Source organism: Nicotiana tabacum, chromosome 24, assembly GCF_000715075.1.
Source record: "Nicotiana tabacum cultivar K326 chromosome 24, ASM71507v2, whole genome shotgun sequence".
Classification (NCBI taxonomy): domain Eukaryota; kingdom Viridiplantae; phylum Streptophyta; class Magnoliopsida; order Solanales; family Solanaceae; genus Nicotiana; species Nicotiana tabacum.
The window spans coordinates 54,683,338-54,703,517 of NC_134103.1; the positions used below are offsets into that span (position 1 = coordinate 54,683,338).

Consider the following 20,180-nt stretch of genomic DNA (forward strand, 5'->3'; position numbering starts at 1 on the left):
ATAAGTCCTCGAAATTAAGCCTACGAGAACAAGAATTATAGAAAGTTCAGTATAGCCTAAATATACTCAAGGGAGTCTAAGACTAGTAGAATTTAAAAGAGATGGAATGTTGCCCTGGTAATAGAATAAGGGTGTAATTATGATAGATAAAGGATGACGTTTGGGCATTCGATTGAGTAATGATTTGATGAATTGTAAAGGATTAAAATACCCTCATAAGGAGAATCACATTGGGATGCTATGAAATATGGTTATTGAAGTATAGTATCGCCCCTAGGTAGATCAGTCTAATCACTTCAGATGTTTCCCCAATGAGACGTGAGCCCTAGTGACAATATATTACGTATGAAATTTCAAGTTATCAATGGTAAATTGTAGATCAATATTGAGGTGAATCAACAATGGATGGACAAAACTCACAAAGTATGAGATGAGATTAGGCCACCATTCTTAAGATGAACAGTAATGAGGAAGCATTAAAAGACTTAGATTTATACATATAGGATAAGCACGAGAGTAACCTGGAGTAGCAGACCTTAGTAACGATAAATCAAAGTAAGAGTTATGGCAGTAAATTCATACGGATGGATAAACGGACCTATGAAATAAGGTTTAACGATATTTGTAAGTTCAACAAAGTACCGAGCAAAGAACTTCAGTATACTCATAGATGTCCAGAGGGACATCTTGTCAAGCTTTGTATATGTTTACAAAGTGAAGCCTAGAGATTGGCTAAAAGCTGAATGAAAAAAAGTGAGAAGAGTCGCATAGGCACACTTATAAGGTCAGAGTCGTATAGGCTGCATGATAGAAGGTAGCAACAGTTACGAGATTGAAAGGATTCTGACCACAAGTCGTGGTGTAAGAAAGAGGCCTAAAGGGAGGAATGCCCAGGCCTTTGAATTTATTCACAAAACAGTTGCCTAGAGGCAAGGAGAGTGTTAAAGTATTCGGAAGACATAGGTTATGAAAATGATAAGTGCATCAGTCAACATTCGAGGGCGAATGTTTCAAAGGGGGGAATGATGTTACATCCCGCATTTTCGTATGTTAAATTTTCGCCGTAAGTTAATCGACATAAAGTTCGGGAATGAGATTATTTTGAGATTATAAGCATTATGCCATTTCAAACAAGTGATCAGTAAATTCGTGAAGGTGAGGGGTAAGCAAATCGAAGAAAAGGAATTTCGTCAAAGTTTGACATTTTGGGATAAAATACGGCCTGAGCTAAAATACCCGATATTTATGGACTAGTGCCATACAAGGTACCACATGACCATAATATTAAGGTGTACAAAGTGTGTTAAAAGTGAGTAGTATTTTAAGTAATTTGAGATAATTCCTAATTATGTGGATAATTGGGTAATTATTAATTTTAGTGGGAGATTATCACTTAATTAAGGTGATTGGTGGTTAATTATTGAATAAGGATAACCATCAACGTGGCAGCCCTTGTATTAAGAGATAGTGACTCTTAAAGTCACATAAAAAGTGGCATTTTAAGAGGTATTTGAGTGGCTAAAGTAGGCCTTACCAAGTGAGGCCCACACCACTATAAAAAGGGTCTTTCCTAAGATTCATTCATTCATTTTCTAGGAATGAATTCATACGGATCAGTTATTACAACTTCAAAATTTCACAAGATGTATTATACAGTGTAATAGCAATGAGATTTGCAATTCTAAGAGAGCACGATACAATCTTTCTCAAGAACATCAAATGAATTTTTTCCCTACTCCGATTCGCCGTTACATGTTGTAGCAATTGACGTGTTGGAAGGATTGTCGAGAGAGTCGGCTCAGGTATGTTAAGGCTAAACCTTTCCTTCATTTTCGGCTCAGGTAATTACATGTGTTTAATAACAAGGCATAAAGAGAAGTTCATACTCCCGAATTTATATACATTATCCTAGTCTCATAAATTACAGTATTCTCCTTATCGGGACTTCATATTTAATTGAGTATTGTCTTCTTCTAGTCAAGAGAGCATAGAGCCTATATATATATAGTATTACAGTATTTTCATTACCATCGAGCTATAATCGATGGGCATGCCCCTATTGGGCAACCTCTGATCAGATGGTAAGTCATATACCGAGCCTGATGTGGCTGAGCGCCTATGAGCAAGCCCAGTTGGCCGAGATACAGAGCCTAGTATGGCCGAGCGCCTATGAGCGAGCCTACTACGGTAGAGCAGTTATATATATAGCGAGCCTTATAGGGCTGGACAGCTATTTTACTTACTATATTAAGATAGTTGAGTCGGTATCAGCAGGTAGGCATATCTTCAGATTATCTTTGACTCCCAGTTACTTGTTATTATATTATCAGTTCAGTTTCAGCTTTCATTATATTGCCTTACATACTCAGTACATTATTTCATACTGACGCCCCTTTTCTAGGGGCGCTGCATTTCATGCGTGCAGGTTCAGACAGACAGACGGGTAGACCTCCTCATTAGGTGTTTCCCGAGTTCAGCTTGATCGGTAAGCTCATGCCCTTCGGAGTTGCCGAGTCTAGAGCTTTATGTATATCTTGTTTATATATGAATATATGATATGAGTAGGTCGGGGCCCTGTTCCGATCACTGTATATCTATCAGTAGAGTCTTGTAGACATATCCTATTAGTTAGTGCAGTATTTTGGGCTTGTAGGCCTTTTATGTATATTTTGTTGGTCTGCCAGCTGTAGTAGTTATGACAACCTTGTCGGCCCAGTATTATATTAATGTTTAGTCAGCATTTGCAATTGTCTTGCAATGTGGCCCATGGCCAAAGTATGACATTATATGTTCAGAATCCCTTAGTCGCAAGTTGGTACGCAAGGATAGGTGAGGCACCGGGTGCCGGTCTCGCCCCCCAATTTCGGGGCGTGACACTTCTCTTCCCCCGAGTTCTAGGGATGCAGTAGTGATAACGACAAGGTCGGGAATCCAAACTAGAGTAAGAATTTGAAAAGTAAATGCGGAAGCAATAACAATAAGGAATTGAACAACTATAACTAAAGGGCAGAAAATAAAGGATATGGGAAAATTCAAGGAAAGAATTCCAAGAACTTCCAAGAACGCAAGTTCTATAGCCTTGACAAGATCAAAGCAACAACGTCTTGATTTATTGAAGAAATCAAATGCCTTTACTTAAAAGCAAATCAAAATAATAGATTCGGATCTTGACCGCTTTACGAGTAACTTGAGACAATAATTAATAACTAGTATTAATCGCCTTCTAAGAATACCACAAAGAAATCAAAGATATCACAATAGAGAAGTAATCTTACTACCTTGAACTATGAACTAGTAAAGGTTGAAAGATAAATCTCAAAGCACAAGTAACAAAGGTTCAAAAGAACTCTCAAAGTATGATATACTTAATCAATAATGAAGTCTCCCAATGAATGAGAAGAACTCCTTATTTATAGGAGTACTAAGGCACAAAAAGTCCTTAAAATTAGGTAGGGTGGTTGCTAAGGCATAAAAAGTCATTACAATTAGGTAGGGTGATTGCTAAGGAGTAAGAAAAGTCATTACAATTAGGTGGGGGGCGGCCAAATCCCTTTGGGGCAGATTTGGACCTTAAAACTACTAGTTTGGGCCATTGATTTGGACTCCAATTGGGCTCCCTTTGAAACACCCCCTTTGGACCTCTTTTAAGCTCATTTTGAGCCCCTTTGGTGGACTTCAAGGGCTGATTTGGTGGCCCAATCTTCCTCCTCTTGGACTTCAATTTGGATCACCAAATAATTGTAAAACTTGGATAATTCATCTACTTTGGGCTTGAGCTCTTCCTCTACAATTGAAAGCTTCTTTATTTGCCATTGAAGTCCAGCAACTTTAGAGTGCAACTCTTTAGCTTGAGATCTTGTAAATGGCCTTAGAGCTTCCAAAATTCTATCCTTGTCCTTGATGCTATCATTCCCCTCTTCTTGAAAAGAATTCGTCCCCGAATTCGATCCTACATCAAACAAAGACAAGTCAGCAACATTGAATGTAGCACTTACTTGGAACTCACCAGGTAGATCTAACTTGTAAGCATTGTCTCCAATCCTTTCAAGGACTTGAAATGGGCCATCTCCTCTAGGGTGCAACTTTGACTTCCTTTTGGAGGAAAATCTCTCCTTTCTAAAGTGAACCCAAACTAAATCTCCAGGTTTAAAAATTACTTGTTTTCGACCCTTATTCTTTCTCAAGGCAGTTTGCTCATTTTTCTTCTCAATTGCAAGCCTTGTTTGTTCATGAATTTTTTTTTCATCATCTCAGCCTTTGTCCTACCATCAAGATTAACAATATCATTAGTAGGTAATGGTAATAAATCAAGGGGAGTGAAGGGATTAAAACCATAAACAACCTCAAAATGAGACATACCTGTAGAAGAATGAATTGTTCTATTGTAAGCAAATTCAATCATAGGTAAGTGAGCCTCCCAAGAAGTTAATTTACCTTTCAAAACAGCCCTCAACATGTTTCCTAAGGTTCTATTAACTACTTCAGTTTGTCCATCAGTTTGTGGGTGACAAGAAGTAGAAAACAATAATTTAGTGCCTAACTTCCCCCAAAACACACGCCAAAAGTGGCTCAAAAACTTAGCATCCCTATCACTAACAATAGTTCTAGGTATACCATGCAATTTGACAACTTCTTTTACAAAAAGATCAGCAACATGTGAAGCATCATTAGTCTTTAAACAAGGAATAAAACGAGCCATTTTGGAGAACCTATCTACCACAACATATATACTATCCTTACCATACCTTGTTCTAGGCAAACCTAACACAAAATCCATAGAAATATCAATCCAAGGTGAAGTAGGAACAGGTAGTGGCGTGTAAAGACCATGTGGTAACACTTTAGATTTAGCTTGTTTACATTCCAAACACTGTGCACATGTTCTTTCAACATCTTTTCTTATTCCAGGCCAAAAGAAATTTTCAGCAAGTATGTCTAGCGTCTTTGGGACTCCAAAGTGACCCATAAGCCCTCCACAATGTGCTTCCCTTACAAATACTTCACGTAAAGAGCAATTAGGGATATACAACTTATTTTCCTTAAAGAGAAACCCATCTTGGAGGTTAAACCTCTCAAAAGGACCCAACTTACAATCTGCAAAAATCTTTCCAAAATCAACATCATTAGCATAAAGTCCCTTGATTTGATCAAAACCCATCAATTTAGAAGTCAGGGTAGAAACTAAGACATACCTTCTTGAAAGTGCATCCGCAACAACATTCTCTTTCCCTTGTTTGTAAGAAATTACATAAGGAAAAGTTTCAATGAATTCAACCCACTTAGCATGCCTTCTACTAAGCTTACCTTGACTCTTCAAGTATTTCAAGGATTCATGGTCAGTTTTAATGACAAACTCTCTTGGCCACAAGTAATGTTGCCATGTGGCTAAAGCCCTTACCAAAGCATATAGCTCTTTGTCATAAGTGGAATAGTTCAATGTGGCTCCACTCAACTTCTCACTAAAGTAGGCAATAGGTTTAGAATCTTGCATCAAAACAGCACCTATTCCTTTGCCAGAAGCATCACATTCAATTTCAAAAGATTTAGAAAAATCAGGCAATTGTAACAATGGAGCAGAACATAACTTTTCTTTCAACAAGTTAAAAGCATCATCTTGTTCTTTTCCCCATGTAAAAATCTTATCCTTTTTAATAACTTCAGTTAAAGGAGAAGCAATGGTGCTAAAGTCTCTCACAAACCTCCTATAAAAACTAGCAAGTCCATGAAAACTCCTAACTTCAGTTACACTCTTAGGTTTTGGCCATTCTTTTATTGCTTTAATTTTCTCTTCATCAACCTCAACTCCTTTAGAACTAACCACAAAACCCAAAAAAATCACACGATCCACACAAAAAGTACACTTTTTAAGATTAGCAAATAAGAGTTGCTTTCTAAGAACTTCAAAAACTTATTTTAGGTGTTCTACATGCTCTTCTAAAGTGTTAGAAAAGATCAAGATATCATCGAAGTACACCACAACAAATTTTCCATGAAAATCCTTAAAGATATGATTCATTAATCTCATGAAAGTGCTAGGTGCATTAGTCAAGCCAAAAGGAATAACTAACCACTCATAAAGCCCATATTTGGTCTTAAAAGCAGTTTTCCATTCATCTCCAGGATTCATTCGAATCTGATGGTAACCACTTTTTAGATCAATTTTAGAAAAGATTTTGGATCCATGTAATTGATCCAACATGTCATCAAGACGAGGAATAGGATGGCGATACTTTACCGTTATCTTGTTGATTGCTCTACAATCCACGCACATCCTCCAAGTTCTATCCTTTTTGGGTACCAATAGGACGGGAACAGAGCAAGGGCTCATGCTCTCTCTCACAAAACCTTTCTCAAACAGCTCCTCAACTTGCCTTTGAAGCTCTTTTGTCTCTTCTGGATTACTCCTATAAGCAGGCCTATTTGGGATTTGTGATCCAGGCACAAAATCAATTTGATGCTCAATGCCACGTAAAGGTGGCAATCCATTAGGAATATCTTCAGGAAAGACATCTTCAAAATCCTGCAAAAGAGAAGAAATACTACTTGGCAAAGAAGAAGTTAGTAACTCAGAATTAATCAAAACTTCTTTGTAAGTAGTATTATGGGCAACCCCTCTTTTCTTGCATTTAAACACTCTTTGGCTTTTATATAAAAACTCTTTTTTTTATTTCCTTAGCCTCTTTCCTCTCACCAAGACTTTCTATTTTTTCATTCAAGCCCCTTTTTATCTCTTCTCTCAAATTGTTGCCCTCTCTCTCTTTCTCTCGGCCATCTCTCTTTTTTTCCAACTCTTGGCCTCCTTTCTTTTCTTTTTCCTCAAGCTCACTTTTTATCCCTCCCCTTGGTTTTTCCATTGTTTCCCTTAATCTCTTTTGATCTTCAAACACTTGAGAAGGAGATAAAGGTGCAAGAGTAAATTTCCTGCCATTTAGCTCAAGAGAATATCTATTCTTCCTTCCATCATGAAAAACATTCCTATCATACTGCCAAGGATGACCCAGTAAGATATGACAAGCTTGCATAGGGACTATGTCACAAAGAATATCATCCTCATATCTACCAACATTGAATGAAATCATGCATTATTTGTTTACCTTTAGTTCACCACTATCATTTAACCATTGGAGTCTATAGGGAGTAGGGTGTTTCATGCATGCAAGTCCCAATTTTTCCACAAAGTATGAACTCACCACATTAGCACAACTACCACTATCAATGATCATAGAACAAGTTTTCCCCTTTATCCCACACCTAGTATGGAATATATTCTCCCTTTGTTCTTCACTATTGCTTCCCAAATTGATAGTCATAATCCTCCTAACTACCCCAATCATGCCATCATTAGGAAGTTCTATATCATCATCATTACTCACATCTCCCTCTTCTTCTCCCTCACTTTTTTCACTCTCATATCCTCCATCTTCTCTAAGAATGATGTTTCTTCTACTTGGACATTCATGCATCATATGCCCCCTTCCTTTACATTTATGACACTGAATAGAACTAGAAGGTGTAAAAGGTTTAGGGTTAAAGGTTTTATCTCCATCTTTGTTCTCAAATTTACCTTTATCCTTGTCTTCTTGAGGTCTAGAAGAACTCTTCATCTCTTGATTCGACCATGGCTTCTTGGAGATGGTGTTTGACCGACCTTTCCATGAGCTAGCTTGCTTTCTTTTATTTTGATTTTCTACCTTTACAGACAAATCAACTAACTCATCTATTGTTACATATTGTTGTAATTTTACTACATCAGTTATTTCCTTATTTAAACCATTTAAAAACCTAGCCATTGTAGCCTCTTCTTCCTCCATACAATTAGCTTGGATCATAGCCATATCCATAGCCTTAAAGTACTCATCCACAGACATGGACCCTTGCTTCAATGTTTGAAGGCGTTGTTGTAGCTCTCTTTGAAAGTGTTATGGTATGAATCTCTTTCTCATCACCCTCTTCATCTCAGCCCAAGTAGCAATTGGTGCTTGTCCTTCTTGCAATCTGTCCCTAGTAAGCTTTTTCCACCAAATAGCAGCATAGTCAGAAAACTCAACAATAGCAAGTTTAACCTTCTTACCCTCAGAGTAGTTGTGGCAGTCAAATATGGCTTCAACCTTTCTCTCCCAATCAAGGTACAAGTCTGGATCCCTTGTTCCCTTGAAAGATGGCATCTTCATCTTTATACTACTTATATTATCATCTTCTACTCTACCTCTTTGTCCCCTCCTATCTCTTCCCACCCTATCAAAATCGATATCATTAAAATCATCTATTGGGTTTTCTTGATTTACAATGGGAGCAAGGGGTACATTTCTCCTAGCTTGGGGCCTAACATTATTTTCCCTTATAAGTTCAGCTATTGTATCATTTTGCTCAGCAATGGTGTCCCTCATCTCTTGGAGTTGCAAATTCCACCTTTCGAATTGTTGATGCATAGCTTGCAAGGTAAAATCATTTCTTACTTTGATTTCGGCTTCTTGGAGAACCCTTCGTTCATCATCACTACCTGTGTATGTGACATCTTAAAAAACTATATCAGAAAATTAATTTTTTCCTCAATTGTTCTCACACACACTTTGCCTTTTTTTTTTCTCTCTCGAAATAACCTTTGAACGAAATACTTTGTAGATTTATAGTTAAACCCAACTCGTATAAAGTTCTTAGTAGTAAAATATAGATTTTTGGGGAACAAATGAAAGAAGAACCAAATCCTAGAACTATTAGGCTCGGTTGAAACAAGACACGAACAAAAAGGAAATGATTATATATTTAGATTAGAAAGGTAAGAAAAATTGAATTTTTATCTTATCTTTGAAATCTGGGATCCCCTCTTCTTGTTTCCTTTGATAGTTTTTGGAAACAAATTAGATACAAAAGAAAGTTCCTAGAGAGCAAGCAATTTTTTTAAAAAAAAATTGATTTTCGTTTTTTTTTTTTTTTTTTTTTTTTTTTACTTTTTTTTCGCTCTTAGTATTCAAGAAATCCCCAGAATTATCAAGAACGAAACCTTGATAGAACCGCTCTGATACCACTTGATAACGACAAGGTCGGGAATCCAAACTAGAGTAAGAATTTGAAAAGTAAATGCGGAAGCAATAACAATAAGGAATTGAACAACTAGAACTAAAGGGCAGAAAATAAAGGATATGGGAAAATTCAAGGAAAGAATTCCAAGAACTTCCAAGAACGCAAGTTCTATAGCCTTGACAAGATCAAAGCAACAACGTCTTGATTTATTGAAGAAATCAAACGCCTTTACTTAAAAGCAAATCAAAACAATAGATTCGGATCTTGACCGCTTTACGAGTAACTTGAGACAATAATTAATAACTAGTATTAATCGCCTTCTAAGAATACCACAAAGAAATCAAAGATATCACAATAGAGAAGTAATCTTACTACCTTGAACTATGAACTAGTAAAGGTTGAAAGATAAATCTCAAAGCACAAGTAACAAAGGTTCAAAAGAACTCTCAAAGTATGATATACTTAATCAATAATGAAGTCTCCCAATGAATGAGAAGAACTCCTTATTTATAGGAGTACTAAGGCACAAAAAGTCCTTAAAATTAGGTAGGGTGGTTGCTAAGGCATAAAAAGTCATTACAATTAGGTGGGGTGATTGCTAAGGAGTAAGAAAAGTCATTACAATTAGGTGGGGGGCGGCCAAATCCCTTTGGGGCAGATTTGGACCTTAAAACTACTAGTTTGGGCCATTGATTTGGACTCCAATTGGGCTCCCTTTGAAACACCCCGTTTGGACCTCTTTTAAGCTCATTTTGAGCCCCTTTGGTGGACTTCAAGGGTTGATTTGGTGGCCCAATCTTCCTCCTCTTGGACTTCAATTTGGATCACCAAATAATTATAAAACTTGGATAATTCATCTACTTTGGGCTTGAGCTCTTCCTCTAAAATTAAAAGCTTCTTTATTTGCCATTGAAGTCCAGCAATCTTAGAGTGCAACTCTTTAGCTTGAGATCTTGTAAATGGCCTTGGAGCTTCCAAAACTCTATCCTTGTCCTTGATGCTATCAAGTAGTTTAGTTTTTTGCTTTCCTTTTCTTTTGTTGTTTTCGTTTTATACTCTTGTACTCATGCTGCTTGGCATGTTTGTTATATAAAAATGCTTTTTGGTTAAGCATTGCGCAAAGTTTACTTTTTGCGTCAAATTATGCAAGGCTTCGGGTGTATTATTCTCGGATAGCATTTGGGTTCCGGACATAAATTCTTTCGGAACCAACCCTTTTATTGTGAGGGTTTCATAAGAGAGGGCCCTCTTATGTTTACGGTGCTCTTGAAGAGAACGTCTCCTGTTCATTCTAGTACTAGAATTTGAAGTACTTGATTAACTTTCAAATAATAAAATTAATTTATCGTTTGGACAAGAAACAAGATTTTCCAATACTTGATTTACTCCGTATTGATTTTCCAATTCATATGATCCTTTCCCGGTGATAGCTAAAACCCGATAGGGGCCTTCCTATGTCGGACCCAGCTTTCCTGCGTTGAGCTCTCTGGTGTTTTGAGTTACTTTTTTTAAAACAAAGTCTCCCACTTTGAAATAACGGAGATTGGCTCTTCGATTATAGTATCTTTCCATTCTTTGTTTCTGGGCCACCATCCTTATATGCGCCAAGTCCTTGTGTTCGTCAAACAGCTCCATTCTAACTAGCAACGCTTCGTTGTTTGCTTCTTCGTCTGCCTAGAAGTATCTCATGGTAGGTTCTCCCACTTCCACCAGGATAAGGGCTTCTGCGTCGTATACGAGAGAGAGAAAGTTGTCTCTCCCGTGCTTGACTTGGATGTCATTCGGTATGCCCATAGCACTCCCGGTAACTCTTCGAGCCATTTCCCTTTGGATGCTTACAATCTTTTTTTGAGATTTTGAATAATCACCTTATTTGTCGATTCTGCTTGGCCGTTTGCACTCGGGTGGTATGGCGAAGATGTGATTCTTTTGATTTTCAAGTCTTCAAGGAATTTTATGACCTTTGCGCTTATATATTGTAGCCTGTTGTTGCAGGCTATTTCCTTTGGTATTCCGAACCTGTAATTATGTTCTCCCACAGGAAATCGACCACTTTGTGCTCGCCAATTTTCTGGTAAGGACCTGCTTCAACCCACTTAGAGAAGTAATCAGTTAAAATCAAAAGAACTCTTACCTTACCGGAAGTCGGTGGCAGCGGACCGACTATGTCCATCCCTCATTTTATGAATAGCCAAGGCGGCAATACGGAATGCAATAGTTCTACCGGTTGATCCACTAATGGTGCGTGACGTTGACACTTGTCACATTTCTGAACAAATGCCTTAGTGTCTTGTTCCTTCTGGGGGACAGTAGTATCCTGCTCTAATCAACTTTAATACTAACAAGTCTGCACCAGAGTGATTTTCACAGATTCCTTCGTGAACTTCTCTCATGATGTAATTAGCCTTGGAGGCTCCTAGACATTGGGCCAACGGGCCTTGGAAAGATTTTCTATACAATTGGCATCCCAGAAGCTGTAACGAGCTACTTTGGTGCGGAGTGCTCGGGATGCCTTGGGATCTTTAGGTAGTCTGTCATGCTCAAGATAGTCGATGATCTCATTTCTCTAGTCCCAGACCAAATTTGTCGCATTTACTTCATAATAACCATCCACATCCAATACCGAATGCATGAGTTGTACGACCGTACCGGAGTCTGATCCCTTCATTTTCGCGGAAGAGCCCAGATTGGCCAGTGCGTCTACTTCTGCGTTTTTTTCTCTCGGGATGTGAGTTATTGACCATTCCTTGAACCGTGCGAGTAGAGTCTGGACTTTCACTACATATTGTTGCATGCGTTCCTCTTTGATGTCGAAGATCCCGTATGCCTAATTTACTACCAGTTGGGAATCACATTTGATTTCAATGACCTCGGAGTCTAGTCCCTGGGGCAATTCAAGTCCTCCAATCAAAGCCTTATACTAGACTTCATTATTTGTCAAGGAAACAGTTCTTATGTCCTGCCTCAGGGTTTCTCCCGAGGGCGTAATTAGTACTACCCCGAGCCCGGACCCTTTCACATTGGAATCTCCGTCCGTGAACAAGGTCCAGACTCCTGATGTCATTTCGAAAACCATCACTGCTTCTTTGGTGGCTAAAGGCAGCAGTCCAGGATAGAAATCGGCCACGAAGTCGGCCAAAGCCTGCGATTTGAACGCAGTCCTGGGTTTACACTCTATGTCAAATTCACTCATTTCGACTGCCCATTTGGCCAGTCGACCTGACAATTCAGGTTTATGAAGGATTTTCGGCAGGGGAAAGGTTGTCACCACGCCTATAGGGTGGCATTGAAAATAAGGCCTAAGCTTTCGAGCGGCGACTACGAGAGCTAAGACAATTTTTTTGTGGTGTGGGTAGCAAGTTTCCACTCCCATTAAAATTTTACTAACATAATAGACAGGATATTGTGTACGTTTGCCTTCGTGGACTAAAACGGCACTTACGCGCTACCTCCGAAACCACTAAGTAAATTGGCAATTGTTTGCCTTCCTCCAGTTTCGATAGTAACGGAGGGCTCGATAAATACCTTTTCAAATATTTAAAGGCTTGATGGCATTTCGGAGTCCATTCGAAGTTGTTCTTCTTTTCCAGAAGTGACAAGAAGTGATGACATTTTTCTAAAGACCGGGAAATGAACCTTCTTAAAGCAGCCAGTCTTCCATTTAACCTCTAAACCTCTTTCACATTTGATAGCTGGTCGGGAATATCCTCGATGGCTTTAATTTTATCAGGATTGACTTCGATCTCCCTTTGTGACACCAGGAAACCCAAGAACTTACTGGAGCTGACTCCGAATGCATACTTTTCAGGGTTAAGCTTCATGTTGTGCTTCCTTAGGATGTCAAAGTTTTCTTGGAAGTGCTTCAGATGATCACCTGCATTCAAAGACTTAACCAGCATATCATCTATGTAAACATCCATTGTTTTTCCTATTTTCTTTTCGAACATTTTGTTCACAAGCCTTTGGTAAGTGGCTCCGACATTCTTAAGCCCGAAGGACATCACATTGTAGCAATATGTGCCAAAGTTCGTTATGAACGAAGTCTTTTCCTGATCCTACAGGTTAATTTGATTTGGTTGTACCCGGAATAGGCATCGAGGAAACTCATCAACTCATGCCCGACCGTCGCATCAATCATTTGATCAATGTTTGGCAATGGGAACGAGTCTTTTAGGCACGCCTTATTCAGATCTTTATAATATACGCACATACAAAATTTATTATTCTTTTTTGGAACTACTACTACGTTAGCTAGCTAGTCGGGATACGTTACCTCCCGGATTGAACCGATATCGAGCAATCGAGTTACCTCTTCTTTGACAAACCTGTTTCTGACCTCGGCAATAGGGAGTTTCTTCTGCCTTACCGGAGGGATGTTGGGATCCAGGCTTAATTTGTGCACGACCACCTCTAGGGAAATACCTGTCATATCCACATACGACCACACAAAACAATCAACATTAAATTTAAAAAATTCAATAAATCCTGACCTGAGCTTGGGGTTTAACCATGTCCCTAAGTGGAACTTCCTCTCCAAGAACTTCTCGAGCAATGCGACTCTTTCGAGTTGTTCTGTTATGGATTTGGTTGTGTCTGTTTCTTCTAGTACTTAGAAATACCTTGGTACCTGATAGGATTCCGATGGCTCCTCCTTTGTCAACTTTGTTTAGCTCGGGAGCAGGCGTCAGTTCCTATAATTGCTATGCCACATGTTCCTTCCCTTTGCTACTGGAAACCAAGATCGTGTTCATCTCCCTTGCTGCCGGTTGATCTCCTTTTATTTGTTTAATTCCTTTTGTAGTTTGGAATTTCAAAAGTTGATGGTATATTGATGGCACAACCTTCATCTCGTGTAGCCATGGTCTTCCAAGAATAATGTTGTAGCCCATGTCGCCGTCTACTACTTCAAACAGGGTCGTCTTCATGACCCTTTCTCCATTTGTGGGCAGCAGAATCTCCCTTCGGGTTGTCACACTTGCTATGTTGAACCCGGCAAGGAGCCTTAAAGTCGGAATAATGCTTCTGATTAGCTTGGCTTGTTCCAACACTCTCCATTGGATAATATTGGCTGAACTCCCTGGGTCCACCAAAATAAGTTTACTTTTATAATATAAAATATTAAGAGAAATTACCAGGGCATCGTTGTGCGGTAGTAGGAGTCCATCGGCATCCTCCTCCGTGAAGGTGATATCGTCCTCGGTGACTTCCCGGAGTCTTTTGCTATAGTCACTGACACCTTTGTCTTTTTTGCTACTGAAATGGTTACACCATTAATCTTGTTCCCTCCGAAAATCACGTTGATCGTTAGACGATGAGGATCTTCTCCTGTCTTCGAGGGTTCCGCGTTATCCCGGTTGCGGCCATAGTAATTTTTATCCTGGTCGCTTAAGAATTCTCTGAGATGGCCATTTTTCAGCAATGTCGCCACCTCCTCACTCAGATGTCAGCAGTCCCCAGTCTGGTAGCCGTTAGTCCCATGATACTCACACCATAGATTAGGATCTCTCTTACTGGGATCGAATCTCATCGGCCTCAGAAAACATGCTTCCTTAATGTTCCTCATCGCCGATACCAATTTTGCCACGTTGACATTGAAATTATGCTTGGACAATCTAGGATAGGTGGAATCCAGGGAGCCCGATATCTCTTTGTCCTGCAATGATCTGTTATTCCGGCCACGGTCAACTCTCCTATCGGTAGCAAACCTGTCCGCCAACAGGAAACCTTTACCGCATCCTTTGGCCCTTTCATAGGGCAAAAATCAGCCTTTAGAAGACCATTGATCTGTATCGATATCATCCTTCAACTTTTTCCTTATTCTTCTCTCGGTCCCGACCCTTGGTTGATGCCAGGAAATCGATCTGGTCATCCTCTGTTCTTATCTTTGATTCGTAGCGTTTGTGGACATCTGCATGTTGCCTGGAACTCGAGCAGACTTTCTTTCAGTTTTTGGGAAGCGTTAGAGCTCCTTGATTTCAACCCCTTAGTAAATGCCTCAGCTGCCCATTCATTTGGCCGGTTAGTAGTATCATCTTTTCCTTCTTAAATCTAGTCACAAACTCTCGCAGTAATTCGGACTCTCCTTGCGCAATTTTGAATATGTCATCCTTTCAGGCTCGTACCTTCTTAGCCCCGGCGTGGGCCTATACCTTCCTGGCCCTAGCGTGAGCCTTGATAAAAGAAACCGTGAGCATCTTAAAGGAATTTATTGAGTGCTCAGGTAGAAATGAGTACCATGTCAGGGCCCCCTTCGTGAGGGTCTCCCCGAACTTCTTCAGCAAGACTGACTCAATCTCGTGCGGAGCTAAGTCGTTTCCTTTCACCGTCGTTGTATAGGTGGTGATGTGCTCCTGAGGATCCGAAGTCCTCATCATATTTTGGCACACTGGCATTTTGAACCGCTTCGGGATTAACTCCGGTGCCGCGCTCGGTTTGAACGATAACTAGGTGTATTTCTTTGAGTCTGGTCCTTTCAACACTAACGGTGCACCCGAGATTTGGTCCAATCGGGCTTTTATTTCCCTCATAAACTACATAATTTCGGTTTAAAAGGGATCAGTCTCATTATTATTACCAGATCCATTGTCGTTCCCCGGCCCCGTCGAAGTCGACCTCACCCCTCGGGGTGTTGTTATCAACCCTTTGCGCCGTTTGATTTGCGGGAGCACCGGGAGGAATTGGACCTCTTCCATTTGCATTGTTGGAAGCACCCATCAACTCTCGCCTCAACTCTATCATGGCCTGATCGTGTCGTGAGAGATGGCCCATATTAGCCTTTTGTTATTCCCTCATGATTCCCACCATTTCCGCAACATGTTCGTCTTCAACGTTATCAGGAGTTGTCTCCCGAACGTGCCATGGATATTGTCCGTTGTGGACCGGCGTGGCTACATCCTCCTCGTTGCGGGTATCACTGATCGAATCTTCGTGTTGAGGCCGATTTCCTTGGTCCTTAACGTTGTGTGCGATGTTGATATCGTTATCTGCCATTTTTTATGATTTTTCGCTAAGAAACAAAGAATTAAACAGATTAGTAATAGATGCAAGGATCAACTCAATTACGCAACTGTCTAAGCCCCACGGTGGGTGCCAAACTGTTTACCCATAAAATGGCACAGTTGAATTTATAACGTAGTTTATAGACAAGCGAATCGATTTGATCCCAAACTGATAAACAAATTAAATAAAATGCAAGACATAGCATTGAAATCGAGATAAGACAGTAAATAGCTTGGTTCCCAGAGCAGAGCTTCCGAAGGCAGTAATAAGAATATCAATAGATAGGAAATAAAGTATTATTGAGCTTAGAATAATGTGTAGCATAAGTTTGTCAGAAAATTCGTGTTCCTTACAATGGCTGTTGAAGTCACTATTTATAGCTACACCTAGGGAACAAGGTCCTAGGATCAAGCCTTTCTTAAAAAAATAATTATGGGGTCATTGATGAATATGTAACGACAGGCTATGAATGCCAAAATTCTCTATAATGGATTATGTATTTAATACTGAAGAATATTCTTCCTTGAATATTATTGGGTGGCAAACATTCATTTGTCTTCATTAACAATATTTCCTTCGGGGTCTTTCCGGTGTCAACCGAAGTTGTTGTCCCTGGTCTTGGTATCTACTTGCCTCACTTTCCATCTGTCTTTGGTTCCACGTGTCGCTCTATTATTCGAGTATTTAATACGAACCGATTTTACCCTATACAGCACACCCATATCATTGCTAATTTCTATTGGAGGACGCCTTTCGTTGACTCTTTTTGTGATTTCAATGATTTTAACAGATGTATCTATTGTTAGATGTTCTGCAATTGTTGAATTCAATGCACTGTAACTTGAATCTGAATTGACTACAATTCCATCGACATCGAAATCAACATATCTCCCGAATCTATCCCAGTTACCACTGTGTTGAAGTATTATCGCAAGTATTGCCATTGAAATTCACTTGTTGAAGCAATTTCAAACTTGAAAAAATAATTTCTTATCGTCAAATTGTATAAAAATCTGCTATATCTTCGAAGCTGATTAATTACGCTCCACATTCATCTGCAACCGATGTTTTTCTATAAGAATTTTGTTTTGAATTTGTTGAGTTTTGCTGTAAAAGCATAGCAAATATTTGGTAGAGATGGATACTGCAGAAAATTCAGTGTCCATTGCGTCTTATATTGTTTGTAGATTGTAGTGTATCTCTATTTTGTAACTGAAAATAATTCTGTTGCTTGAATCACAAGTTTAATTAAGGAAACCCACAGATGGAAGGATGCTAGTTTAAGGGATTGTATATAATTTGTAACCAAACCTTGTTTAAGGAAGTAATATACAAAAATTGGACAATTTTAATAAATAAGTTTCAAATATTGTATATGAAGGAAAAATCCCTTTGTTTTTTGACTCGTGATATCTCTCTTTGGTTTGTAAATTAAAAATTTTGCTTGCCAAAAAAAATAGTGCTGTAAAATATATTTTTATGTTTTTCAAATATTTTATGTTAAAAAATTATTAGTACAAAATTCAGAAATTTTTTAGTAAAGTTAAAATAAATAAACTAGTTTCACTTAGTAAATTTATTCTGGTTATATATTTTTCTTTTGGTTCTAAAAAAACTTGAAAATGATTAAATTTATCAAATTCAAAAGCATATCGACATACTGCTCCCACTAGTATATTATAACCCAATGCTTATTTTTTTTATTTATTGTGTGAGTACAATTCCAAAAATTAATAATAATGATAGTCAATTTTTTATTTTTGTCTTGTTCGCTGGATGTTGCAGAGAATTTATTTCAGTTTAATATACCTTATCTATATTATAACAAAGAAAAAAATATTAATAATAAAGAAAGAAAGAAATAAAGAAAATAAAGACCAACTAGAAAAGGAATTAAAAAGTAAACCAATGAGATAAGATTATGGGTTGAACACAAAATTTGTGGCTAAGAAGAGGAATTGAAAAATGCACGTGTCTTGAGAGAGAAATTAAAAATGATGATAGTTGGTTTTAATGTTATGAATTAGACCTAAAAGAAAGGGGGAAAAAAAAAGAGAAGAAGAAGAATCCACGTTCTTGAAATTTATCAAGAAATCCAGAAAAGTTCAATAAGATTTAAATTATTAAAGTTATAAAGGTATTGGTAGGAAGAAAAAAAAAAGAGAAATTACCAGTTATGTCAGCAAATAAGTAAGTTAGTACAAAAATTAGTCAAGTTTTAAAATATTACCAATATTAGCCAATTAGCTATTTGTAGCCTAAAAAATGTCAAATTTTTGATTTCTTTTGAGCATGTGTTGTAGGAATAGATTGAATACCTATTAAGGAGTTTAAATATCAGTTTTGGCATGATTTGGTATAGTTTTGAGATGGTTTGGATTGAAAATTCAAAGAAGAAAATGAACATGAGAAAAGGTGATATGTGTATCACATTGCGTATCATTTGTATATCACATAGGTATCATATTTGTATCAAACGTGTATCATATATATATCCATGTATACATGTGTGTGAGATATTTGTGTGATACATATTGTTTTTAGCGAATATACCACTAGGCAGACTGCCTAGTGGTTACTATATAAATAATACTCTAAAAACAAGGATCCAAAGTTTACAATTTGTCCAGAGTCATCTCTAAAGCATGATAAGCTAAAGCTAAGAAAACTGTAAAAGTTAACTATCACAATTGATATCATAGACAGCTTCCAACACATGATGGTGTGTGTATCCTCAAGCCAAGGGCAAACCTCAAAGTAGCACCTCTACCGCTCTCACCATGTGCCAAGTTTTGCATTCCAAAGAATAATGGAGCATGATCATAACCAGTTCTTATCAAATGTTCAACCTCAATAGTAGGAAACAGATTCTTGAAAGGAAGATTCACAAAAATTCTGTCCAGTCTATTGAGGATACACTCAGCATTAGGTCTTCCATTCAACCAAGTAAAAGGACTCCCTTTGTAGCCTAAATCAAACAATCCACTGGAATTAACACAAAAGGCAAAGTCTTCCTATTCTGGAGGATACACTAGACGACCACCAATCTTTTCATCTTCATTAAGTACCACATTGAAGTTTCCTCTAACCATCCATAACATTTCCATATCACTTGCAAGATAGTACAAGTTATCCCACAATTCTAGCCTCTCAAGAGCTGAGCATTTTGCATACACAAAGGTCATCATAATATGTTGGCCAATGTCATGATGAAACACCTTAACAGTCACTTGTTGTGCAGTTTCCATGACCAACTCCCATTCCACATTAGCATAAAAAAATTAGCCAGATCTTCCCATTACTATTTGCAAAGGCAGCCTCCATATTCAACCTTCTTCTATACCTTTGTATGTGCCTTTGATTCTAAAATGGTTCCATCAATGCAATGACAAAGAAACTATGCTCTCTTTGCATGTTAATCACCTTAGGAAAGGCCTGTTGTGTGTTCATAGACCTTATGTTCCAAATTAGTGTTTTGATCATCATTTAGTTTGTGAAACTGCCCTTCTGGGCAAAATTCTTTTAGGTTGAGGAATCTCTTTGTTTTGACCTTGCTTCTTTCCCTTCTTACCACTTTTATCACCAGTCCTAGGTGATAAATCAGTTTCCCTTGCTACCGCTTTGAAATTTCGAGCTGTTGATTCATCATCACCTTCTTCCTCAAATTGCTCTTATTAAATCATGGCCTGCTGAATCTCCACTGATGTAACATTATGTGTGACAAAATTATGTAATACCTGGATTGGTGTCCTCAAAGGTACATTAATCTGAAGTTGCATTGGTTAGCCAGTTTCAAAAGCACATGCCATAAGACTTGGCTCAATAGCACATGCTGCTTGTGGTACAATGGCATGATGAGGATGTTCTCCATTTGTCTCCTTCATCACCATAGCATTCTGTTCTCGAGCTCCCAAAGAATCCTGCGGCATCTTAAATTGTAAAACATAGATATATTCCAAGCTAGGGTTTACTATAGCTGTTTCTGTAGAAGTTACTGTTCCATTGGGATCAAGAGGCTTGCCACCAACTGTCTGATGATAGGATTTTTCTATTATTGAAGGTGTTCCGATGGTTGTTTTAGCTGGGGAGAAAGATGGTGATATTGATGTAGAGGTATTACATGATACAGTGAGGCCATCTCAGATGCCCTAGGGTTTACT

The 20,180-nt window shown here is 38.4% G+C and overlaps 1 pseudogene; it reads right to left on the reverse strand.

Moving 5' to 3' along the window:
* Positions 1-4,114: 4,114 nt before the first annotated feature.
* On the reverse strand, positions 4,115-8,387 carry LOC142178150 (uncharacterized; annotated as a pseudogene).
* Between the last annotated feature and the right edge of the window lie 11,793 nt (positions 8,388-20,180).